General features: G+C 45.6%; 1 long non-coding RNA gene across 1 annotated transcript in view; it reads left to right on the top strand.

The window, feature by feature from the left end:
• Positions 1–26,932, top strand: part of LOC126194816 (uncharacterized) — a 197,131-nt gene that overhangs the window by 62,655 nt on the left and 107,544 nt on the right. Inside the window, exon 2 of the long non-coding RNA XR_007538507.1 lies at positions 3,533–3,577. This is a non-coding gene — a long non-coding RNA (uncharacterized LOC126194816). The remainder of the gene's footprint in view (positions 1–3,532; positions 3,578–26,932) is intronic.

Raw genomic sequence — 26,932 nt, 5'->3', positions numbered from 1 at the left:
GGCGTGAGGTCTCCACAGTACATCGATGTTGTCGCCAGTGGTCGGCGGAAGGTGCACGTGCCCGTCGACCTGGGACCGGACCGCAGCGACGCACGGATGCACGCCAAGACCGTAGGATCCTACGCAGTGCCGTAGGGGACCGCACCGCCACTTCCCAGCAAATTAGGGACACTGTTGCTCCTGGGGTATCGGCGAGGACCATTCGCAACCGTCTCCATGAAGCTGGGCTACGGTCCCGCACACCGTTAGGCCGTCTTCCGCTCACGCCCCAACATCGTGCAGCCCGCCTCCAGTGGTGTCGCGACAGGCGTGAATGGAGGGACGAATGGAGACGTGTCGTCTTCAGCGATGAGAGTCGCTTCTGCCTTGGTGCCAATGATGGTCGTATGCGTGTTTGGCGCCGTGCAGGTGAGCGCCACAATCAGGACTGCATACGACCGAGGCACACAGGGCCAACACCCGGCATCATGGTGTGGGGAGCGATCTCTTACACTGGCCGTACACCACTGGTGATCGTCGAGGGGACACTGAATAGTGCACGGTACATCCAAACCGTCATCGAACCCATCGTTCTACCATTCCTAGACCGGCAAGGGAACTTGCTGTTCCAACAGGACAATGCACGTCCGCATGTATCCCGCGCCACCCAACGTGCTCTAGAAGGTGTAAGTCAACTACCCTGGCCAGCAAGATCTCCGGATCTGTCCCCCATTGAGCATGTTTGGGACTGGATGAAGCGTCGTCTCACGCGGTCTGCACGTCCAGCACGAACGCTGGTCCAACTGAGGCGCCAGGTGGAAATGGCATGGCAAGCCGTTCCACAGGACTACATCCAGCATCTCTACGATCGTCTCCATGGGAGAATAGCAGCCTGCATTGCTGCGAAAGGTGGATATACACTGTACTAGTGCCGACATTGTGCATGCTCTGTTGCCTGTGTCAATGTGCCTGTGGTTCTGTCAGTGTGATCATGTGATGTATCTGACCCCAGGAATGTGTCAATAAAGTTTCCCCTTCCTGGGACAATGAATTCACGGTGTTCTTATTTCAATTTCCAGGAGTGTATGTTCACTGCACGTGTAACTATAGTATTGATGTTCATTCGGCGGCTCAATTGTTTTGTGGCTGAAAAACATGTTTGCTACATGTTTGCCATACATTTCGGTGATCTTGTACTTGCCTACATGCCGGGATACTCAGTTCAATAGAGCTTGACGATGACTTCACTTAGCAAACTCCAGTTACACTCAATATGTATGCAGTATAATTTCGATAATTTTTAATGTGACATTGGAATGGCATCCTGGTGTTAAATTTCGTTCTTCTCATTTTTATGCATTTGTACACAAATTTTTTGCAATTTTGTTCGTGATGATAGCTTAAAGCCGAAATCATGATAGTAGTATTAAACAAAGAAGTTTGCCAGTCAAATGGTGGGAATATCATTCATATAGTTTTCTACAAGATCGAAGGCTAAAAATGTTCGAGAATGTTCTACAAAGTTGTAATACGTATGGTGCTGCGCAACCCCTAATTACAGACTTTTGGCGGGAGCAGACGGGACTTAGTAGTAAAGGTTTTGACGGTGAACAAATTGACTCCGCAACAGTGGAATGTTTGCCTTTGTACTTTATTGCTGGTAATACAGCTCGCCAATCTTACGGGAAAGTGGAGCCTTTTAAAACTGAATGATAAGTTCATTGAAATCCTTGGAATTATTGGTATGAATATTAATTTGCCTTTTCTTTTCCGGTTAATATTTCCGCTTCTAGGGTGTTGTTTAGATGACTTTGTGGCAGGAGATACGGGGAACATTGAGCGAATTTAGTAATTCTGTTGGGAAGTTTGCGCTATCGTCGCATCAATGCATGCAAATATTTTTTTATTCCCCCTGCTATTATATTCTGCATTTGCTGATTCAGTATTCAATTTGCTCCACTCAAATCTTATTAGTATCTGACTGGATATTTTTTATAATTATTGGAAAATAATTACGTAACTCCGAAAATTCTGAGGTTATTGTTGAAAATGTCTGACAGATCATTAGTGCACGACATGAATAACAAGGTTGTACTTCCTTGCGGTAATTCTGAAGTTGCTTCTACTTCTGTCGTTCACATCCAAGACAACTTGCTGTACCCTGCCAACCCCGTCCCGAATTCTTTTCTGTATTCCACAAGACAATATATTTGCAACTGAAAGTTGGTGTGGTACGGAGTGAAATTCTTTGACCTAAGTCTTTCGCGGAGTATTTTCCACTAAAGAACAGAGAAATATACTCTCCTCCACTTTATTATAACGTTAGTTTCATAACATGGATAAGTTCCTCATTTTAAGTGTCCGTGTATATTGTCGTACAGATGTATACTATATGGAGTAAAACAACCTGATAATAAGGTAACAGAAGGCTAGGGGGCACTGAATCCAATAAAAGTTTCCAAGTTACCATAGGTCGGAAATGCAGGATTGTTTCCAGAAAGCGAATGTATTTTGGTGTGTGTACCACTGTGGCTTTGTCCGACTTCGGTGCTGCTGTGTTTGGCTGTTGCTGTTGTGCTCCACAGCACTCGACGGAATAAAAGTTGATACATGCTCTCTGTACCACAGCAAAAAGTAAAACATGACCTTTACATTTCATGGTTAATAACATGGCACCTTCTTATCTTCCTGCAGAGATATTTCCGGAGTACAGTTTGTACTCTTAACAAGTTAATGACATGAACGTACTTTTAGTGTATCTGATTTAATAGTCAAGCTGTACCCGGAAAATATCACAGTAATAATCACGCACGACGTAACGAGCCATGTATAAATATTTAAAATTTGCCTTCGCTGTTCACCTGAAACTAATACCTCCAGTCCAGCTAATTTAATCTGTAACTGCGTTTATTACGTAGTATAACAAATTTAACTGGTGCAAATTAGTTTAAATTCACACATTTCCGTGCGATCATCGTTCACTGTCCGTCGTTTTATGGTTGTAGCTCGACAATGGTGCTCTTCCAACCGCTGGTTATTTGAAAAATTTTCCCCTGTTAGACAAAATGTTCAAATGTGTGTGAAATCTTATGGGACTTAACTGCTAAGGTCATCAGTCCCTAAGCTTACACACTACTTAATCTAAATTATCCTAAGGACAAACACATACACCCATGCCCGAGGGAGGACTCGAACCCCCACCGGGATCAGCCGCACAGTCCATGCATGACTGCAGCGCCTTAGACCGCATTGCGTTTGCTCTGGGCGGACGTCACAAGACATCCGGTCAAGTTGATCGTTGATTTTTTTACTCAGTTTTTTTATTACAGAGGGCGAGCACCCCTCTGACCGAACACGCTGAGCTACCGTGCCGCATCCGCTCGGCTAATCCCGCGCGGCCCAGATTAGACGTTTATTTCACTGCAACCTTGCTGACCGTACTATCAGGTTCTTGTTCTCTTACGACATGTACTTACGGAAGTGTATCTGTGTTTGTGTTACTGCAACAGTGAAAACCCTTTTGAGTTCCTAACTGTGCTTTCCTTTGTTTCAGGTAAGAACTGACGAAAGAGTGCTGCCAACGCCAACTTGCTCATACGTGAGTTAATGGATCTGTGAGTGCTGTAGATCCAATAAGAGTATAAAATTTTGAGATCACACGAACTGTAATTATTTTGACACTTTAAGAATTCTGAATTTCTTAGCCTGCTTTCTGATATCATCTTTAGCTTTCGTTGGTCTGTCGTCCTCAGTGTTGTATTACGTCAATAAGTATCCCTTGTGATCTCTGTAATTACATCTGAATGAAACGAACTTTTAATGCTGTAGGCGTTTTGCTTGTACTATTTGAAAGACATCTTCAGTGGCAAATTTCGTAGATACTGTTCTATATGTGTTCTTGTGCCGGTTTTGTAGATGCTTCTTTCCATACGAAATTTCATTTGAACAGCAGTAGAAATTTTTTTCTCAACACACTAGTGTAAACAATATTCACAAATACGCTGCATTTTTAGTCGAATGCATAGAGATTTTGTTTGTCTATCATGATAATTGTATTTCTAAACGAAGAAGGGGGAGGAAGGAAGTGAAGGAAAGGGACTACTGATATCAGCTGCATCAGGATTTTATGCGGCATCGGCAGTGACAGTTGAAAATGTGTACCGGACCGGAATTCGAACCTGGGATCCCCTGTTTAGAAGGCAGACGCGTTATCCACTGCGCCACCCAGACACAGGGTCTATCGACCCTGCACGGACTATCTCGGCACGCCTAAAGCCCGTCTCACACGGAGCAAGGTTCGCCGCAAGTTTGCGAGATGGCGTGCGTGCCTGCCGGCTTGCAGGGAAAGGAGGCGGCTATCTTCCATTCCGAAGCTCTCCCACAGTGCAAGATCGGCAGCTAGTTGTGTTGTGATCGGCTGCATGTTGTATCGAACGAAGATGGCTGTTTCAGGTACAGATGTTCAGAACAAACTGGCGTTATTAGCTGTTTTGGTGCTAAACGATGCAGAAATGCATGCTAATGAGAGAAGAAGAAAGAAAGAATGGACGAAAAACTGGATTAAGAGGAGAAACGCTGGAAAAGGTGTGCTCTCCATGCTTCATAGAGAGTTGAGGTTAGTTCGCATAACACCTACTTTTGTTTGAAAAGTATCACCATTTCATTACCGTTCGACTTTATAAATATACCAATAATGACTGTTATACACGACTTTATTTTATAGGATAGAAGATCGTACATCCTTAGCAAATTTTATACGAATGGGTGTATTGGTGTTTGAAGAACTGCTTTGTATGGTTTCGCCTCTGATTCAGAAGAAAGCTACATCGTAATCCATTACCATTCAAGATTATGTGCTTTCAAAAATCGGGTGAATATTCAGTGTGATATTTCTAGGAAATAGTCTTAAATGTGTCCGAGTTTTGCAAGTAGTAGGTTTCTACATCCAACACAAAATTCATAGTTTTGTACTTACGTCGTTCATCCCAGTGCCACTGCATTTCTATGATTTTACTTTGGTGTTCTCCACTTTAAACTGAGTACGTAAATTGTGCATTTTGCTATAGCACTCCTTGCTCGTCGTATATGGTCGAACAAGATACACGGCACTTGCAACTCTTTCGAGTGCTTCTGCACGCAAGTGTTTATTATAATACACTCCTGGAAATTGAAATAAGAACACCGTGAATTCATTGTCCCAGGAAGGGGAAACTTTATTGACACATTCCTGGGGTCAGATACATCACATGATCACACTGACAGAACCACAGGCACATAGACACAGGCAACAGAGCATACACAATGTCGGCACTAGTACAGTGTATATCCACCTTTCGCAGCAATGCAGGCTGCTATTCTCCCATGGAGACGATCGTAGAGATGCTGGATGTAGTCCTGTGGAACGGCTTGCCATGCCATTCCCACCTGGCGCCTCAGTTGGACCAGCGTTCGTGCTGGACGTGCAGACCGCGTGAGACGACGCTTCATCCAGTCCCAAACATGCTCAATGGGGGACAGATCCGGAGATCTTGCTGGCCAGGGTAGTTGACTTACACCTTCTAGAGCACGTTGGGTGGCGCGGGATACATGCGGACGTGCATTGTCCTGTTGGAACAGCAAGTTCCCTTGCCGGTCTAGGAATGGTAGAACGATGGGTTCGATGACGGTTTGGATGTACCGTGCACTATTCAGTGTCCCCTCGACGATCACAAGTGGTGTACGGCCAGTGTAGGAGATCGCTCCCCACACCATGATGCCGGGTGTTGGCCCTGTGTGCCTCGGTCGTATGCAGTCCTGATTGTGGCGCTCACCTGCACGGCGCCAAACACGCATACGACCATCATTGGCACCAAGGCAGAAGCGACTCTCATCGCTGAAGACGACACGTCTCCATTCGTCCCTCCATTCACGCCTGTCGCGACACCACTGGAGGCGGGCTGCACGATGTTGGGGCGTGAGCGGAAGACGGCCTAACGGTGTGCGGGAGCGTAGCCCAGCTTCATGGAGACGGTTGCGAATGGTCCTCGCCGATACCCCAGGAGCAACAGTGTCCCTAATTTGCTGGGAAGTGGCGGTGCGGTCCCCTACGGCACTGCGTAGGATCCTACGGTCTTGGCGTGCATCCGTGCGTCGCTGCGGTCCGGTCCCAGGTCGACGGGCACGTGCACCTTCCGCCGACCACTGGCGACAACATCGATGTACTGTGGACACCTCACGCCCCACGTGTTGAGCAATTCGGCGGTACGTCCACCCGGCCTCCCGCATGCCCACTATACGCCCTCGCTCAAAGTCCGTCAACTGCACATACGGTTCACGTCCACGCTGTCGCGGCATGCTACCAGTGTTAAAGACTGCGATGGAGCTCCGTATGCCACGGCAAACTGGCTGACACTGACGGCGGCGGTGCACAAATGCTGCGCAGCTAGCGCCATTCGACGGCCAACACCGCGGTTCCTGGTGTGTCCGCTGTGCCGTGCGTGTGATCATTGCTTGTACAGCCCTCTCGCAGTGTCCGGAGCAAGTATGGTGGGTCTGACACACCGGTGTCAATGTGTTATTTTTTCCATTGCCAGGAGTGTAGTTTGCGCTTTTCACGACGTACAGACACTGTTCTTCCCTGTAAGTACTTATCAATGCTTCAGTCGCTTCCTTGGACCACTGCGGTGCCACTATTTAATAATTATAAGAACTTCCTACCGCACTTCACAACAGCAGAAAAGCGACTATCGACAAAGGCTTCCCGCCCAAGCTTTCCGCGTCTGACGTCACAAACGAAACGTCTCATGATTGGCCAACGCAGGTAGCGCGCAGAGAACCTTACAAGAAAAATAGCACCGGGCCTATCCTGGAAATCCTACAAGGTTCCCAGCAAGGTAGCCCGCTAGCAGACGACGTAGCCCTCAAGTTAGCCGTCGCGCGAGCCAGCAAGGAAACTTACAGCGAATCTCGCTCCGTGTGAGACGGGCTTAACGGCCGATCCACTGTCCCACCGAGCGCCACCTATCCACGGTCCCTGTGCATGTCCTTCACGCTCGGTACTCGGAGATACTCGCAGGAGGTCGGACGTACTAGTACACCCGCGCTGAAGAAGATGGATCCATTGCCCATCTAGGCGAATCACTGACTTGAAACCGTGGTGTTTGGACACCACGTATCATATCACTGCATTGTTCGTGGGTTTCATGCAATAGTATCCTGGAGGTACTGAATAGTTTTATGAGCAAAAACCACATTACTGTGGCGTTTCCCTCTTTCCCCTCGTCGTCTAATGATTCTCTTTTCGGTTGTTTCAGGTGTTATTGATTAGTAAGTCAGCTTAGTAGCCACTAGGTAATTCTTAGGAGATTGAGAACTGTCGCGCATCGGATCAGAGAAAATGCTTCTAATGTTTCGAGCGCCAGTCAGTCGGGAGTACACTCGTCCTTTTAAACGCATTCGTTATTTTTATCGAACTGGGAACTTCAGAGAGTTTCGCAGCAGCTCTAATTCTATGTGACGTTTTAGCATGTCTTCCCACTTACAGGGCCGGCCGGTGTGGCCGAGCGGTTCTAGGCGCTACAGTCTGGAACCGCGCGACCGCTACCCTCGCAGTTTCGAATCCTGCCTCGGGCATGGATGTGTGTTGTGTCCTTAGGTTGGTTAGGTTTAAGTATTTCTAAGTTCTAGGGGACTGATGACATGTTAAGTCCCATAGTGCTCCGAGCCCTTTGAAACATTCGGATATAACGATCAAAAACAGTTACCCTTAAATAACTCCGGACTGGAACGAGACTAATGGTTCAGATATGGTCCACTGGTGTATCGGACGTTGCTCCAAGGTAAATTAACCATCTGAAAAGTCTTGCTTTCTTGGGATTTTACATGTAAAAAACACGTTTTCTAGGAGGCTTCTAAAGCACGCCACTTATGTACTTTAAACTTGTACGAATCAATTCAGACTTTGCATGGCTAAAGTTAAAACGAAAATTTGTTGTCGCATAATCTTTATCCATTCTCGTGATATTATAGTCTAAAGTGAACTAAATGTGCGGAAACGGTTTAAAGTGAATCAGATAAATAAAAAATGCGTTCTTACGATAAAATTGAAAACTCGCTTTCAAAATTCTAGCTTCATCCAGATTTTGCACGTTTTTTGTGAGTTTATTTACGCATGGCACTTCTATGTTTCAAACGTGTACGAATCCTTTAAAATTTTGTCAGACGGTAGACAAATACATTTAATTAATGGTCGTCCTGTATTTTTGTGAAACCTTCGTCCGTTGCCACGATATAAGCAGGATGGTTTGAAAGACAATAAAGAAACATACACTGGATTAGTCGTCGTCCGAGTCAAGAGAAATCGGCATCAGTGTAATGTCAGAAGCGTGACAGAGTAAAAGTTAGGGACCAGAATGTAAAATGCTCCATCATAACAAACAAAAAAAAAAAAAATAAAAAATAAAAAAATTTGCGGGTAGAGTTACATATGGAAAAGAAGGGAACTAGGTTTTGGACATAACATGTCAGCTTCGAAGACATTTAAATCCAAACATCTTGACACATTCGCGCTTATTTACGAGTAAACCCCACTTCCCCGGCGCAGTGAGCTCTGTTAGCTGCAGGGTGTTGGCACCCCTGTATCTTGCGATTTGTAAGCTGAAATACCTGATTACCTGATCCTGTGCCCAAAATCCAGAAGATTCACCAGCAATAGTAAACAATAGATAATATGATGTGACTGAAGAGGATACATGTAATGCCTAGGAAAGTTTCTCTGGGGAATAAAATTTCTGGTGATGTATGCATTACAGTGATCAACCAGAATATTACGACCACCGACCTATTATCGATATAAACCCATCCAGGCGACAGCAGCGTCACCTGTCGATGAATGACTTCAAGTCAGACACACGTACGGTGCATGGAGGTATCAGTGAGCGTTCTGTCCGTGTGTAGAACGGTGAAGGCGCGTGATATATCTGAGTTTGACGCCGGCCGGTGTGGCCGTGCGGTTCTAGGCGCTTCAGTTTGGAACCGCGCGACCGCTACGGTCACAGGTTCGAATCCTGCCTCGGGCGTGGATGTGTGTGATGTCCTTAGGTTAGTTAGGATTAAGTAGTTCTAAGATCTAGGGGACTGATGACCTGAGATGTTAAGTCCCATAGAGCTCAGAGCCATTTGAACCATTTTTTGAGTTTTACCGAGGACAGATTGTGGTGGACCGGAGCCTCGGCATGAGCATTTCGAAAGTGGCAGGACCTGTCTAGTGTTCGACAGTGCTATGGTGGGTGTCTTCAATACATGGTGAAACGAAGGTGAAAGCACGTCCAGACGCCGTGGTGTTGGGTTGCCACTCCTCATTATATATGTCGGACATCGTAGGCTGGGCAGACTGGTGAAACAGGACAGACGGCGAGCTGTGTGCGGAACTGACATCAGATTTTAATGCTGGGCAGAGTACAAGTGTGTCTGAAACCACAGCGCACTGAACACTCGTAATGATGCGCCCCCGCAGCAGACAAAACATGCGTGTGCCAGAGTTTACACCATGGAAACAGCGACTACGACAGATATGTGCACGTAACCATCGGGACTGGACGTTGGTACAGTGGCACAGCGTTGCATGGTCTGATGGATCCCGAGACCTTCTTCATCACGCCGATCGGAGGGCGCGAATCCGTCGTCTTCCAGGGGAGCAGCTCCTTGACACCTGTGCTGTGGGATGGAGACAAGATGGCGGCGACTCAATTATGTTCTAGGGAAATTCACGTGTGCATCCATGGGTCCAGCGGAGCTCGCGTAAGGCACCATTACGGCCAAGGAGTATCATACACTGGTTGCAGACCACATACACCCCTTCATGACGATCATGTTTCCCAACGCCAGTGGCATTTTCCAACAAGACAATGCGCCATGTGACAAGGCCAGGAGTGTGATGGAGTGGTTCGAGGAACACAGTTGGTATGCTGGCCCTCGAACTCGCCAGATATGAATGCGATGGAATACAGCTGCGATGTGATTGAACGTGGCGTCAATAGATCGTCGCCTTCTTCGCCGCAGTTTATGGGAATTAGGTCACTTACGTGTACAGATGCGGTGCCAGCTCCTTCAAGGACTTACGAACGCCTTATTGCTTCCGCAGCACCACGCGTCGCCGCTGTTACACTACTGGCCATTAAAACTGCTATACCAAGAAGAAATGCAGATGATAAACGGGCAGTCATTGGACAAATATATTATACTAGAACTGACATGTGATTACATTTTCACGAAATTTGGGTGCATAGATCCTGAGAAATCACAGTTCATCAAGAGTAGTGACTGGCGTATTGTGACGAGCCAATTGCTCGGCCACCATTGACCAGACGTTTCAGGTGGTCAGACATCTGGAAAATGTGCTGACATCTGGAAAATGTGCTGGCCAGGGCAGTAGTCGAACATTTTCTGTATCCAGGAAGGCCCGTACAGGACCTGCAACATTCGGTCGTGCATTATCCTGCTGATATGTACGGTTTCGAGGAGATCTAATGAAGGGTAGAGAAATGGGTCGTAACACATATGAAATGCAACGTCCACTGTTCAGAGTGCCGTCAGTGCGAACAAGATGTGACCGAGAGGTGTAACCAATGGCACCCTATACCATCACGCCGGGTGATACGCCAGTATTGCGATGATGAATACACGCTTCCAATGTGCGTTCACCGCGATGTCGCCAAACACGGATGCGACCTTCATGATGCTGTAAACAGAACCTGGATTCATTCGAAAAAATGTTTTGCCATTCGTGCATTCAGGTTCGTCGTTGAGTACACCATCGCAGGCGCTCCTGTCTATGATGCAGCGTCAAGGGTAACCGCAGCCATGGTCTCCATGCTGCTGCAAACGTAGTCGAACTGTTCGTGCAGATGGTTGTTGTCTTGCAAACGTCTCCATCTGTTGACACAGGGATCGAGACGTGGCTGCACGATCCGTTACAGCCATGCGGATAAGATGGCTGTCATCTCGAGTGCTAGTGATACGAGGCCGTTGGCATCCAGCACGGCGTTTCGTATTACCCTCCTGAACCCACCGATTCCATATTTTGTAACAGTCATTGGATCTCGACCAACGCAAGCAGCAATGCCGCGATACGATAAAGCGCAATCGCGATAGGCCACAATCCGACCTTTATGGAAGTCGGAAATGCGATGGTACGCATTTCTCCTCCTTACACGAGGCATCACAACAACATTTCACCAGGCAACGCCGGTCAGCTGCTGATTGTGTATGAGAAATCGGTTGGAAACTTTCCTCATGTCAGCACGTTGTAGGTGTCGCCACCGGCGCCAACCTTGTGTGAATGCTCTGAAAAGCTAATCATTTGCATAGCACGTCATCTTCGTGGTGTAGCAGTTTTAATGGCCAGTAGTGTATCTGTGCAAGTGATGGATATTCCGGCTGCTAGGTAGGTGGTTGTAATGTTCAGGCTGATCAGTGCACATTAAATGACGTTGGTGTTAATACTTACGGTAAAAATGTGCGGTTATGTCAAGATGTTTTGATTTAAATGGCTGCCCGGTATGTTGGAAACCCTAGTTCCCTTCTTTTACATCCGTAACTCTGCCCAGAACATACTCACGTGTGCCCGCAGCTCGTGGTCGTGCGGTAGCGTTCTCGCTTCCCACGCCCGGGTTCCCGGGTTCGATTCCCGGCGGGGTCAGGGAGTTTCTCTGCCTCGTGATGGCTGGGTGTTGTGTGCTGTCCTTAGTTTAGTTAGGTTTAGGTAGTTCTAAGTTCTAGGGGACTGATGACCATAGATGTTAAGTCCCATAGTGCTCAGAGCCATACTCACGTGTTTGTGCAATGCAGACAACATGAGCGACAGACGCGATGTGAGTGGTGGGGAGGGGGGAATCCACACTCACACGATCATGTCGGTGAGCGGCAGGTGGTGGCAGCGCTCACTGAAGACGAGGGCCTCCTTGAAACCGACGAGCATGACGTCGTGGGCGACGCCGCCCAAGTACTGGGGGTGCACCAGCAGGTGGAAGAGTGGGCGGCGCTGCACCCCCGCACGCAGCAGCTCGTCGCCCAGCCTGTAGCGCACGTCGCCCGCCAGCAGGTGCGAACGGCTCTCCCAGTCGTCTGCAGGACCGCAACGTCTCCCATTACGGTCGCAACAATAAACAGGGGACAGATGTGAAACCCTCTGCGTTGTCAGCCTTCCACTCGATACACTGAAAATAGAGCTCACCAGGGAACCTCCCCATCGCACCCCCCTCAGATTTAGTTATACGTTGGCACAGTGGATGGGCCTTGAAAAACTGAACACAGATCAATGGAGAAAACAGGAAGAAGTTGTGTGGAACTAGGAAAAAAATAAGCATAATGGTTCAAATGGCTCTGAGCACTATGGGACTCAACTGCTGTGGTCATTAGTCCCCTAGAACGTAGAACTACTTAAACCTAACTAACCTAAGGACATCACAAACATCCATGCCCGAGGCAGGAGTCGAACCTGCGACCGTAGCAGTCGCACAATAAGCATAATATACAAATTGAGTAGTCATGCGCAAGATACGCAGCATCAAGGAGAGTGTTAGCTCGGGAGCGCCGTGGTCCCGTGGTTAGCGTGAGCAGCTGCAGAACGAGAGGTCCTTGATTCAAGTTTTCCCTATAGTGAAAATTTTAATTTTTTATTTTCAGACAATTATCAAAGTTCAGGCACTCACACAAAATTAACTTCACTCTCCAAAATTCCACGACATGTTCAGATTTGCTTGGACATATGCAGGATTTGACGGTCTACACACGGAAAAATTTGAATATGTTAAAAACATATGTTTTGACAGAGCACAGGGAAAACTGAGCGACTGTGAAACTGTTGGATTCATTTTTTGCAGTTTATGTGACAAACTCTTGTGTTTTCATCACTTTTTTGGGAGTGATTATCACATCCACAAGAAACCTAAATCGGGCAAGGTAGAAGAATCATTTTACCCATTCGCCAAGTGTACAAATGGCTCTGAGCACTATGCGACTCAACTTCTGAGGTCATCAGTCGCCTAGAACTTAGAACTAATTAAACCTAACTAACCTAAGGACAGCACACACATCCATGCCCGAGGCAGGATTCGAACCTGCGACCGTAGCGGTCACGCGGTTCCAGACTGAAGCGCCTTTAACCGCACGGCCACACCGGCCGGCGCCAAGTGTACAAGTTAGGTGGGTCGACAACATATTCCTGTCATGTGACACACATGCCGCCACCAGTGTCGTACAGAATATATCAGACGTGTTTTCCTGTGGAGGAATCGGTTGACCTATGACCTTGCGATCAAATGTTTCCGGTTCCCATTGCAGGGGCACGTCCTTTCGTCTACTAATCGCACGGTTTTGCAGTGCGGTCGCAAAACACAGACACTAAACTTATTATAGTGAACAGAGACGTCAGTGAACGAACGGACAGATCATAATTTTGCGAAAATAAAGAAAGTAAAATTTTCACTCGAGGGAAGACTTGAACCAAGAATCTTTTGTTCCGCAGCTGCCCACGCTAACCACGGGACCACGGCGATCCTGAGCTCACCTATCATTGATGTTGCCTATCTTGCGGATGGACTAGTCAGTTTGTATATTTTGCTTATTTTTTTCATAGTTCCATACAACTTTTTCCTGTTTTCTCGAGTGATCTGTGTTCAGTGTTTCAAGGACTATCCACTGTGCCAACTTATAACTAAATCTGAGGGGGGTGCGAAGGGGAGGTTCCCTCGTCAGAGTACATTCTATATCTACATCTATTGAGAATAAGGCTGTGGCGTAGGGTACTTCGCGTCCACTGTCACATTGTAAGGTGCCTCTTACGTGAGGAAGACATTTTTACCAGTTTTAATAAATTATTGTCTCTTAGTGATATATTCACGATAGTTACGAAGTGCTATAGTCCGTAGCCGGCCATGAGTCGGAATTTGCCACGCTGGCTGGTTAGGTGGCGAAGCGACCATATGTAGCGCGTAATGGGGTGTGGCTCGGCGCTGGACGGTAGCAACAAGCGTCAGCCTGGGAAATATACATGACGGGAAGTGCCGCCATCTTGGCGCCAAAGTCACCAATTTTATATTTAATAATTAAAGTCGTTTATGACAACATGAATACTAGGAGGAGCCTCTGGATGTTTAAAACTATTTATCATAATTTTGCCTCGTTATAATTCACGCCCGTTCATTAACAAATGCGTATCTTAGTAAGTACGAACTTGATCGCAAATCCACGAACTGTGACGAAACTAGTAAGAGATACGGACTGCGCGCCAAAGTCGGCTGTCGCCGTTAAGAGCTCTTCCTGTCTTGTTCGATGGTAGCCATGCTCTCGGTTACGAGTAGTTTGTGACATGAGTGTTTCATTATTGATCTAATAGGAATAAAAGTGACATTACGGCATTCTGAATGTTAATTTCGAGTAAATATATACCCCAAATTTGATCGACAGCAATTTCAGATAATTAGCTGCCACCGACACAGACATCCAATGCGCCAATGAAGAATCTGCACGGGACGACATTTACGAGAGCTGCACCGCGCACAGGTTGGAGGAAATCCGACGGCACGACCCACCAAGGCGGATCAAGGAACTTACACTCGCAAATTCCGGGTGGAAATGCTGACCAGTTATACTGTACGTCAAATACTCCACCTTCTACGGACTCGCGGCTAAGCTGAGTAATAACAGTACCAGTTTAGAATCGAGGGGATCTTGCAACATCTCTCGTTTTCCTCTTTGAGTCGCGAATGGTGCACGGGAGAAAGACTGTTGGACAAAACGGCGTCTGAGCTCGAATCTCTGAAATTATAATGGTTGTGATCTTGAATGTTTCAGGGTGGTTATCAGCGTCTTTGCAGAATTTGCGTTACTAACCGACTGAAAGGGTCAGACACTTCAGTTGCAGGTTGCTTCCAGCGGCAATAAAAATTTGATTTTCTGTATTTCATGTGTCCATTGACCGAATTTATATTTCATATGTCCATTGACCGAATTTAAAAATTTGAAATGCTGTCTTAACCTGTTCATAATGAGCTATTACACAGCGTGAACTTCAATAAAACCGACAAATTGCAAGTACGGATTCTTGACTGGAAATGGAGGAAAAAAGGTCCTGTGAACATGTGTCCGGAAATTCATCGTTTGCCACAGCAGACGGAGCTGAAAAATCACAGTTCCTTTGACGCCGGCTGTGTAATTGACGCAGAGTACTGTAAGCAGCAGAATGGTGCGGTATTCATGTCGGGCGCCTGACTGTGCATAAAATAGATGTAAAGGACCATGGTCCGCAGAACACTGAGACGAACCATAGGACAAGCTCCTGATCTGGTGGACGCACAGTCCACAGCCTCCCTGCACTTTCGTCTGTCTGAAGAGACCGATGATCACACAAACACCTAAAAGGGGCTTGAAACGTTGTGCGATTGGTGTCTGCGACGATACTTGTTTTGGTATAGCAGGGCTGCACCTCGACCGTTTCCATGTGCTTGGTCGTACACAAACACCATCTCGGCTTGTTCCGGACATGATCACCGCACCATTCTGCTGCTTACAGTACTCTGCGTCAATCAGACAGCCGACGTCAGAGGAACTGGCATTCGTCAGCGCCGTCTACTATGGCAAACGATAGATTTCTGAACACATGTTCATTGGATCAGGCCGAGCGGTTCTAGGCGCTACAGTCTGGAGCCGCGCGACTGCTACGGTCGCAGGTTCGAATCCTGCCTCGGGCATCGATGTGTGTGTTGTCCTTAGGTTAGTTACGTTTGAGTCGTTCTAAGTTCTAGGGCACTGATGACCTCAGACGTTAAGCCCTATAGTGCTCAGAGCCATTTGAGCCATCACAGGATAATTTTTCCTACACTTGCAGACAGGAATCCGTCCCTGCCATTTTTCGGTTTTATTAATCTTCACCCTGTATTAAAAGTTAGGACAATAAGTCGAGTATTAAAGTTAGAAACTGTGTGTGTCTTGAGGAGGCTTACCTCACAGCGCGCATGTTACCCAGACCATATTCGTGCTGTATTTGGGAATGAGAGTACTTTGCGACTGCCAGCAAACTCTACACGTAATTTCAAACCTTTTTAAAACATACAAAATAATGAAAGGAGAAAAGTTAACTGATTACAACAGGTTCGCTGTTCATGTAGTAAAACCTTCATATTTTAATTTATTGATTTTGCACTACTAACGTTATTCACAGTACATGTTGCAGACAGAATGTACCGCAAAGTTGTATCGTTGTACGACACCGAGCTCACTAGATATGACGTCATAAATATTAAGATGTGTGAAATGTGTGTGTGTGAATACCTAAGGGACCAAACTACTGAGATCATCGGCTCCTAGACTTGCACACTACTTAAAATAACTTATGCTAAGAACAACACACACACCCATGCCCGAGGGAGGACTCGACCCTCCGGCGGGAGGGGCCGCGCAATCCATGACATGGCGCCTTAAAGTGGTTCAAATGGCTCTGAGCACTATGGTATTTAACATCTGAGGTCATCAGTCTCCTAGACTTAGAACTACTTAAACCTAACTAACCTAAGGACATCACACACAACCACGCCCGATGCAGGATTAGAACCTGCGACCGTAGCAGCAGCGCGGTTCCGACTGAAGCGCCTAGAACCGCTCGTCCACCACAGCCGGCTGGCGCCTTAAACCGCGCGGCCACTCCGCACGGCTAACAAGGGGAGGCCGCCAATTGTGAAATTCAGATTCGATTCATACTAAGCATAATAAAAGCTCATGGCCAGAGGTGTAATGTGGCAAAGCACCAAGATGCACTTCTCAGCCGTTGTCGAGAAAATCGACAGTTAAAAGAAACCGTTGCGGTGAAATACTCTCTACGATTAATAATTTTATACAGCGTCATAGCGCAGCGGTAAGCGCTCGGCTTCGTAATCCGAAGGTCGCCGGATCGAATCTCGCGCCATGCGTTTTTTTATTATTAGTCTTTTGTAATTCAAATATATATATAAACTATTAATGAATTCCTTATGCATGTTGGTGAAGGCGGATTTCTCTCCAATTGTACCGCCTCCATTTTTCCGTTTTTTTAACAGGGTGTACCAAAGCTCTCCCGTCCGCACTGATTTTCGACGATGTTATAAGTTGCGCTAGGGACCGCATCTACCTTCTTTCGAAGTTAGCAGGCAACTACGCTGTTATGCGGCGGCTCGTTTCGGCCCATTCAACATCTGTCCTTCAAGTGTAACGAGCGAGTAACGGAGTTTATATTTCATACCTGCCGCAGCAAATTTGTGTTCGTGGGGTCTCTATTCTAATTCGAACGTTTGACTTACGCTATATGTATTCGTTTCGCAATACCGTTTCTACGTCTTCCGTTATCTATACGTGGTTAACACTATGAAGACAATTCATAACATTTGTGAAATACAACTTTGTTTGCGGAAAACATAATGATGTTCGAAGTCGCCAGTTTTTCCACTACAAACGACTTTCAACAACTTATTATATGCATAATTGTTCCAACTGATTGCCGGGAATTTATATATATATATATATATATATATATATATATATATATATATATATTTGAATTACAAAAAACAAATACTAATGAAAAAGGGTTGCATGGCGCGAGACTCGATCCGGCGACCTTCGGATTACTAACCCGAGCGCTTACCGCTGCGCCACGACGCTGTGGAAAATTATTAATCGTAGAGAGTATTTCACCGGAATGGTTTCTTTTAACTGTCGATTTTCTCGACAACGGCTGAGAAGTGCATCTTGGTGCTTTGCGACATTACACCTCTGGCCATGAGCTTTTATTATGCGCAGTATGAATCGAATCTGAATTTCACAATTGGCGGCCTCCCCTTGTAAGATGTGTGAAAAACCATCTTTACATGCAGCGCAAATTACCCGGACGACACTAATCTAGTGTTTGATATACAAGTGAAAATACTTATCAGTGAATAATCCAAAACTGACAAAACCAATACAAACTGGGTTTTGTGTCTTCAACCATAAATGTTTTGGATGCTTAACGCCAATTATTTAACACAGGAATTCGTTTGTTAAGTAACCAGACTTTTGAAAGTTGTTTAATACCTATGAGTTCGATTCCCCATGCATTTGGGCATGGGGGTTACTGTTATGAATTAAATTCTTAGTGAAAAGAAAGTCTTTATAGTTTAGCAAACAATCTCCGAAAAAAAAAAAGTTATTCTGTTTACGGTATTTGGTTTTAAAGACGCCAGAATAAATGAGTTGCCATGTGCGGGAAGCAGACGGCATAATTTCAAAAAATCTTTGAAAGAACTAAGCACCAGAAGGAACGTAGATTCATACATATTACACTGTGAATAAATGCTGTCAAAGTACGCGAAGCTTATTGTCAAACAAAACTGCATTTCACTGTTTAACTGTGCTACTCAGGTATTGGTGCACAGGTTGTAGCGTGAGACAGCTGTCTTCTTTTGAGATTACTGCAGTGCGCGTTCTTAACCTTAAAACAGTAAAAAGGTGGGGGGGGGGGGGGATGTTACATAGCTACAGTGGTGCGTTACATACCAAATTAAGTACAAAATGCCCTGTTTTATACCCTACTACAGGCGTGAATTTTACAAGGGTTCAGTAATGTAGGCCTACGGCATTGCCGCAGTGGTAACACCGGTTCCACTCAGATCACCGAAGTTAAGGGTTATCGAGCTGGGCTAGCACCGGGATGGGTGACCATCCGGTCTGCCGAGCACTGTTGGCAAGCGGGGTGCACTCAGCCCTTGTGGGGCAAACTGAGGAGCTACTTGATTGAGAAGTAGCGACTCCGGCCTCGTAAACTGATATACAGCCGGGAGAGCGGTGTGCTGATCACATGCCCTTTCATATCCGCATCCAGTGATGCCTGTGGGCGCGGAGGATGACACAGCGGCCGGTCGGTACCTTTGGCCTTCATGGCTTGTTCGAGCGGAATTTAGTTGTTTTTTCTTTTTAGTTTTAGTTATCTAGAGGTATTACAGCGCCCACTTGTTTCCCTGGCATAAACACTCCAGCGACGCCGATCTATTCAGGTCGTCTTTGTCGACTGATACCTAACTTACTTATGAGACGTTTTTAAACCGTGCGAGTTGGCGCAGTGGTTAGCACACTGACTCGCATTCGGGAGGACGACGGTTCAACCCAGCGTCCGGCCATCCTGATTTAAGTTTTCCGTGATTTCCCTAAATCGCTCCAGGCAAATGCCGGGATGGTTCCTTTGAAAGGGCACGGCCGACTTCCTTCGCTAATCCGATGAGAACGATGACCTCGCTGTCTAGCCTCTTCCCTCAAACAACCCAACCCCACGTTTTTAATCCGACGTACTGACTGTTCGTTTGTTTTTGTTTTTTTTTTCTCGTTTTCTCACAAATTATCCATTATCTTTTTTAGTGAATACGAATAAATACGGCGTTGTGGCCGAGCGGTTCTAGGCGTTTCAGTCTGGAACCGCGCGACCGGTACGGTCGCAGGTTCGAATCCTGCCTCGGGCATGGATGTGTGTGATGTTAGGTTGGCGTTGGTTGGGGAACGAGACCAAACAGCGAGGTCATCGGTCTCATCGGATTAGGAATGGACGGGGAAGGAAGTCGGAAGTCGGCCGTGCCCTTTCAAAGGAGCCGTCCCGGCATTTGCCTGGAGCGATTTAGGGAAATCACGGAAAACCTAAATCAGGATGGCCGGACGCGGTATTGAACCGTCGTCCTGCCGAATGGGAGTCGAGTGTGCTAACCACTGCGCCACCTCGCTCGGTGTGTGATGTCCTTAGGTTAGTTAGGTTTAAGTAGTTCTAAAGTTCTAGGGGACTGATGACCTCAGACGTTAAGTCCCATAGCGCTCAGTGCCTGTTGAGCCATACGAAGAAAGAAGAGGGAAACCCGACCAAAGCTGGTACGCAATTATTGTTCTCTCTCTCTCTCTCTCTCTCTCTCTCTCTCTCTGTGTGTGTGTGTGTGTGTGTGTGTGTGTTTGTATATACGTGCGTGTGTGTCTGCCCGTTTCTCTAAATATCGTTGGTAATCGTATGAGGCGTGATTGCAGCAGAACCGAGAAACGGACTATTTTTATCGGAGTCCGAGCGAGCCACAACAAGTAATGAAATCGTAAGCTCCAGAAAAAGAGTGAACATATTTCGTATCTTATATCACTTGACCACTGTCGTACTTAATAACAGTTTTTCTGGAAAATCCTTCTATTTCTCTAAAACTATTTAGTTGTTTACTGACAGCTAAAAATAAAATTTTTTTTTTCGAGTTCTAACGGTTTCACTTGATCCGTTACGATTTTTTTTCGAAAATGGAAGTGGCCTTTCACGGGAGTGACGTTCGAATGGCCACTGACCAGTTTGCCGAATCTCGGCGGTATCGTTAGGTCTTTGGGTCTGCTTCGCCTTTGACTCTGCTGTGCGTGTGGCTTTGGGTCTGCTACGCCTTTGACTCTGCAGCGCTTGGGCCGCTGTGCGTGTCGGCCGCCAGTGTGGACACCCCTGCGGCAGGCAGCTCGTTTTGCACTCTGCAGCACTCCCGAATACAATGGCTAGCGCGGCCCATGCCGGTCACGTAGTTTCGCGTCGCCGACTGTGCGTCCATCGCTCAGCTGTCGCTTCGTGATTCGGCCTTACTTTTTCCAGCCAGCGTACGAAATTGGACTGATGATGCGCCCATTCTTCTTCTTAGCGTGTCGATGACAATCATTTGAATAACATTTAGATAAAGTGAAGCACCTGAGTAAGGTGCACTACTGTTGCGCCTGTTGATGCCAGATCCTGTTGGGTCCTGATGCGAGGAGTTTGGTGTGGACGGGGAAATGATGGAAGTGACTCATCGTCTGCTTCGCACATGACCCATCTTCGTTACATCAAAGTCCTCATTTTAACATGGCAGTTGTATTTCGGACAATTCCCGCGCGAAGACGGTTAAGTTATGTCCACGTCGGCCAAAGTAGGCTGTTTCCTGGGAGGTAGCTCCTCTTTTGGTGGTATCCAATCACGTTTAGCTCTGTCCTGCCAGTGATGGTCTCCCTTCTCCCTTTGATTTCACTAACGCAACCGTACTCCTGCTGCGGAAACGTTGAGCCACAGATCATGCCCATAAAGTGGATGTCTACCATCAGCGTTGACTACGCACCTTTCGGATTTGTCTGTTACTATCCATCAGCTGTCTGCTGGCGCTATTCCGGCTACGTCTTCTCGACTGCAATTGGTATCAAGCGATCCGTCACCACGTGCCAAGTTTGGTGAACACTAATGTCAACTTGCTTCGAGTGGCAGGATTGGTGCCACACAGGAGAAACATATTCTCCTGCCAGGAAACACTTTCCCCCCCCCCCCTGCCCCCTCCCTGCTTATACACTTGGGTTCTATTAAAATACACTGAAGAGCCAAAGAAACTGGTACACCTGCGTGTAGGGCCACCGCGAGCATGCAGAAGTGCCGCAACACGACGTGGCATGGCTCTACTACTGTCTGAAGTGATGCTGGAGGGATCTGACACCATGAATCCTGCAGGGCTGTCCATAAATCCGCAAGAGGACGAGGGGGTGGAGATCTCTTCTGAACAGCACCTTGCAAGGCATCCCAGTTATGCTCAACACCGTTCATGTCTGGCGAGTTTGGTGGCCAGCAGAGGTGTTTAAACTCAGAAGAATGTTCCTGGAGCCACTCTGTAGCAGTTGTGGACGTGTGGGGTGTCGAATTATCCTGCTGGAATTGCCGAAGTCCGTCGGAATGCACAGTGGACATCAACGGATGCAGGTGATCAGACGAGATGCTTACGTACGCGTCTCCTGTCAGAGTCGTTTCTAGACGTACCAGAGGTTCCACAAAAGTCCAACTGCACATTCCCCACACCATTACAGAGCATCCACAGACTCGTCCGACCAGGCAACATATTTCCAGTCATTAACAGTCCAGTATCGGTGCTGACGGGCCAACGCGACGCGTAAAGCTTTGTGTCGTGCAGTCATCAAGGGTACACGAGTGGGTCTTCGGCCCCGAAAGCGCATATCGATTATGTTTCGGTAAATGGTTCGCTCGCCGACACTTGTTGATGGCCCAGCACTGAAACCTGCAGCAGTTTGCGGAATGGTTGCACTTCTGTCACGTTGAACGATTCTCTTCAGCCGTCTTTGGTCCCGTTCTTGCAGGATCTTTTTCCGGCCGCAGCGACGTCGGAGATTTGATGTCTTACCGGATTCCTGATATTCACGGCACGCTCGTGAAATGGTCGCACGATCCCCATTTCATCGCTACCTCGTAGATGCTGTGTCCCATCGCTCGTGCGCCGTCTGTAACACCACGTTCAAACTCTGTTAAATTTTGATAACTTGCCTTCGTAGCAGCAGTAACCGATCTAACAACTGCGCCAGACACTTGTCTTACATAGGCGTTGCCGACCGCAGCGCCGTATTCTGCCTGTTTACATACTTCTGTATTTTCTGCCTGTTTACATAGCTCTGTATTTGAATACGCATGCCTTCACCAGTTTCTTTGGCGCCTCAGTGTATTATGTCAAGTTGCAAGTTTCATTCTAATGCTGTCGCACTTCTCTTTCAATGTCAGATTCCTGTCGAGAATAACTCCGAGGTATTTGTGGGCAGAGCTATGACTGAGATGAGTTCCGAGCCATGAGACTTTTAACTTGTAGTTGACCTGTTTCTTGCGGAGGTGGTGCGCAGTGACAACTGTTTTGTTAGGGTTTGGCGTCGGGCTGTTGGCTTCGTAATACTCTTCCAGGACGTCAAGAGCAAAAGAGAGTTGTCTTTCGGCGCCTTCAAATGTTTTATGCTGGTTGAGAGGGCCAGATCGTCTGAATAAACAAATGAGGTGCAATACTCTTCCTTGGGGAAACACCATTTTTGGTTTTTCACCACCACCTTTTGGTGCGCGCGTGTACTTTTACCTGATTGAACTACATAGTACTTTTTATTAAAAATGAAATTCCACCAGCTGTACTTAAGATTTTTTTATTTACTTCGCTACTAGTTTCGACGTTGCGTCAACGCCATCTTCAGGCCCTATATAACAACACCATACATAAAACAAACAATGTGAGACATCAGTAGTCTGTGAGCTAGTGTACAAAATAAATATATTATAAACATAATATATATAGGATGAATTCATGATAAGTAACTACATTTGGTTCATTTTCACTAAGATGCAATTTACCTTGACATTAACAATTTTTATAGTACAAACAAGTACAAATGGTGTTAAAAATACACGGTTATTTCCGTCATAGATCAATACCAGACATTAGAATAAAAATGGGGGTATATATATAAGTCTAGGTGACATGCCATTACCCTTAGAGATAATAATATAGGAATAAAACAGTAATAAAATTGTGTTGAAAACGAATATGGCTGGCTCTGAGCACTATGGGACTCAACATCTTAGGTCATAAGTCCCCTAGAACTTAGAACTACTTAAACCTAACTAACCTAAGGACACCACACACACCCATGCCCGAGGCAGGATTCGAACCTGCGACCGTAGCAGTCCCGCGGTTCCGGACTGCAGCGCCAGAACCGCTAGACCACCGCGGTCGGCGAAAACGAATAATAATACCCTAAAAACTCTTCTTTGTGTGTACAGTTTAACTAACAGGAAGGAAAATATGCAATGCCAATCAGACATATGTAAGGTATGATTCCATTGTTTATTAATAGTGAATGGTGGTAACGGTGGAAAGGATTTACTTTTGCATAACACTGTATCATCATCACTATAAAGTAACAAAGTGGAACAGGTTACTGAAACAACATCACTCATAACGATACGAAACAGAAGTGAGGAGGAACAGGAAGAATGGTGTGGAACCCAGTTAATATAATAAAAGGTAGTCAGTGGTGTAAAATAAATACACATGAGTCAGTTCATGAATCTATTTATTCCGATGAGAGAAATGTAAGCTAACATGCCACCAAAATGTACCATTTCAATGTCGGTGCCTCATTTAAGGCCGTGACCCAGGTCTAAGGTAATCTAATTCTAACATGCCCGCATAAGTAAAAGAACGATCAAGTACATAACAATGCTCCAAATAGAAGTAGACAGGGTGTTCTCAGTCAAAGCAGTTCGTCAAATATATAAAATACATGTAGTTCCTCTAGTAACTAATTATTAAAGAAGAGTACACAGTAAGATATACTAAGTATAACGCTCAAATTGTTATACGTAATCCAGTCAAGGGTTGACATAAGTTAACAACAATCATTGAAATGCCAAATCACCCACATACTTGGACGACTGAAGTCTAACATTTATATCATCACTACGCCATAAGTACTCACATATTTCAGCTATCTTTATAAACCTGTTCTTGTATGAAATTACTAGTTCAAATATGTTGACCATCCACTCATTTACGAGAACGATCATGAGGGTGGCCGGGGGGGGGGGGGTGAAAATATGCTGAATAAAAGGCTCATCAAATGATTAGGTTAAAACTGGATTATAGCACTGACTCGTATAAACGAAAGATGCTAATGTGTCAAAGTATAGATTCTGTCTGAGGATGGCTTGTTCTTTCAGCCTTCCTTAGACAGAATCTATACTTTGACACATTTTCCTGTTAGAGTGAGGTGTATCGAACAGCTCATTTTCACTGATGTGACAAAAGTCATGGACTAGCGATATGCACATACAGAGATGGCAGTAGTATCGCGTACACAAGGTATAAAAGGGCAGTGCATTGGCGGACCCGTCTGTTGTACTCAAGTGAGTCGTATGAAAAGGTTTCCGACGTGATTATGGACATACGACGGGAATGAAAAGACTTTTGACGCGAAGTGGTAGACATATGGGACATTCCATTTCGGAAATCGTTAGCGAATTCAATATTCAGAGATCTACAGTGTGAAGAATGTGCCTAGAATACCAAATTAGAGGCATTACCTGTTACTAAGAGCAACGCAGTGCCTTCACTCAACACCAGAGAGCTTCGGCGTTTGCGTATCTACATCTACATCGATACTGTGCAAATTACATTTAAGTGCCTGGCAGAGGGTTCATCGAACCACCTTCACAATTCTCTCTCGTATAGCGCGCTTGAAGAATGAACAGCTATATTTTCCCGTACGAGCTCTGATTTCCCTTATTTTATCTTGGTGATCGTTCCTCCCTATGTAAGTCGGTGACAAAAAAATATTTTCGCATTCGGAGGAGAAAGTTGGTGATTGGAATTTCGCGAGAAGATCCCGTCGAAACGAAAAACGCCTTTCTTTTAATGATGTCAATCCCAAATCCTGTATCATTTCTGTGACACTCTCTCCCATATTTCGCGATAATAGAAAACGTGCTGCCTTTCTTTGAACTTTTTCGTTGTACTCCGTCAGTCCTACCGGGTAAGGATCCCACACGGCGCAACAGTGTTCTAAAAGAGGACGGACAAGCGTAGTGTAGGCAGTCCCCTTAGTAGGTCTGGTACATTTTCTAAGTGTCATGCCAATAAAATGCAGTCTTTGGTTAGCCTTCCCCGCAACATTTTCTATTTGTTCCTTCCAATTTAAGTTGTTCGTAATTGTAATACCTAGGTATTTAGTTGAATTTATGGCTTTTAGATTAGACTGATATATCGTGTAACCGAAGTTTAACGCGTTCCTTTTAACACTCATGTGGATGACATCACACATTTCGTTATTTAGGGTCAACTGCCACTTTTCGGACTATTCCGATATTTCTTCTAAATCGTTTTGCAGTTTGTTTTGATCTTCTGATGACTTTATTAGTCGATAAACGATAGCGTCATCTGCAAACAACCGAAGACGGCTGTTCAGATTGTATCCCAAATTGTTTATATAGATGAGGAACAACAAAGGTCCTATAACACTACCTTGGGGGACGCCAGAAATCACTTCTGTTTTTCTCGATGCCTTTTCGTCAATTACTACGAACTGTGACCTGTCTGGCAGGAAATCACAGATCCAGTCACATAACTGAGACGATATTCCATAAGGACGCAATTTCACTCCGAGCCGCTTGTGTGGTACAGTGTGAAAAGCCTTCCGGAAATCCAGAACTACGGAATCGATCTGAAATCCCTTGTCAATAGTACTTAGCGCTTCATGTGAATAAAGAGCTAGTTGTGTTTCACAAGAACGATGTTTTCTAAACCCATGCTGTCTGTGTGTGAATAGACCGTTTTCTTCGAGGTAATTCATTATGTTCGAACACAATACAGTATATGTTCTAAAATGCTGCTGCATATCGGCGTTAATGTAATGGGCCTGTAATTTAGTGGGTTACTCCTACTACCTTTCTTGAATATTGGTGTGACCTGTGCAACTTTCCAGTCTTTGGGTATTGATCTTTCGTCGAGCGAACGGTTGTATATGATTGTTAAGTGGTCTAGTGAAGCAGGGGATACAACCCGTCGGCTTTGAACAATGACGTCATTCCTTAGTCATAGATAGTAATGTCTTCACTTCGAGGCGTAGATAATAAAGCAGTTCTGTGTTCTAATAAGCGCTATCATTAAAATAATTGAATGTGAATCTAAAAGCGATCATTTATCTATATTTCACTATTTTGCCATATTTCACTTTCTTATTCCACCAATATGCTTCAGTAGCTGATAAGTGTTTTTTGGCTTAAAAAAAAATTTCACGAGATAGAATAAACTGATCCTAAGATACAGATGCTTCAGTAGCTGATAAGTGTTTTTTGGCTTTTTTTAAAAAAATCTCACGAGATAGAATAAACTGATCCTACTTTATTAAGCAATCAATAAAAAAACTAAACTAAAACATAACAGCAAAAGACTTCGTAATCTATTCTATTTTCAGTTTACCATTTTCGCTTTTGCTGTTATGTTTCAGTTTAGTTTTTTTATTGATTGCTTAATGAAGTAGGATAAGTTTATTCTATCTCGTGAGATTTTTTTTAAAAAAGCCAAAAAACACTTATCAGCTACTGAAGCATCTGTATCTTAGGATCAGTTTATTC

The sequence above is a fragment of the Schistocerca nitens genome, chromosome 7 (assembly GCF_023898315.1).
Source record: "Schistocerca nitens isolate TAMUIC-IGC-003100 chromosome 7, iqSchNite1.1, whole genome shotgun sequence".
In the NCBI taxonomy this organism is placed as follows: Eukaryota; Metazoa; Arthropoda; class Insecta; order Orthoptera; family Acrididae; genus Schistocerca; species Schistocerca nitens.
The sequence above is the reverse complement of the archived record's forward strand: the minus strand, read 5'-3'. Positions and strand labels throughout refer to the sequence as shown.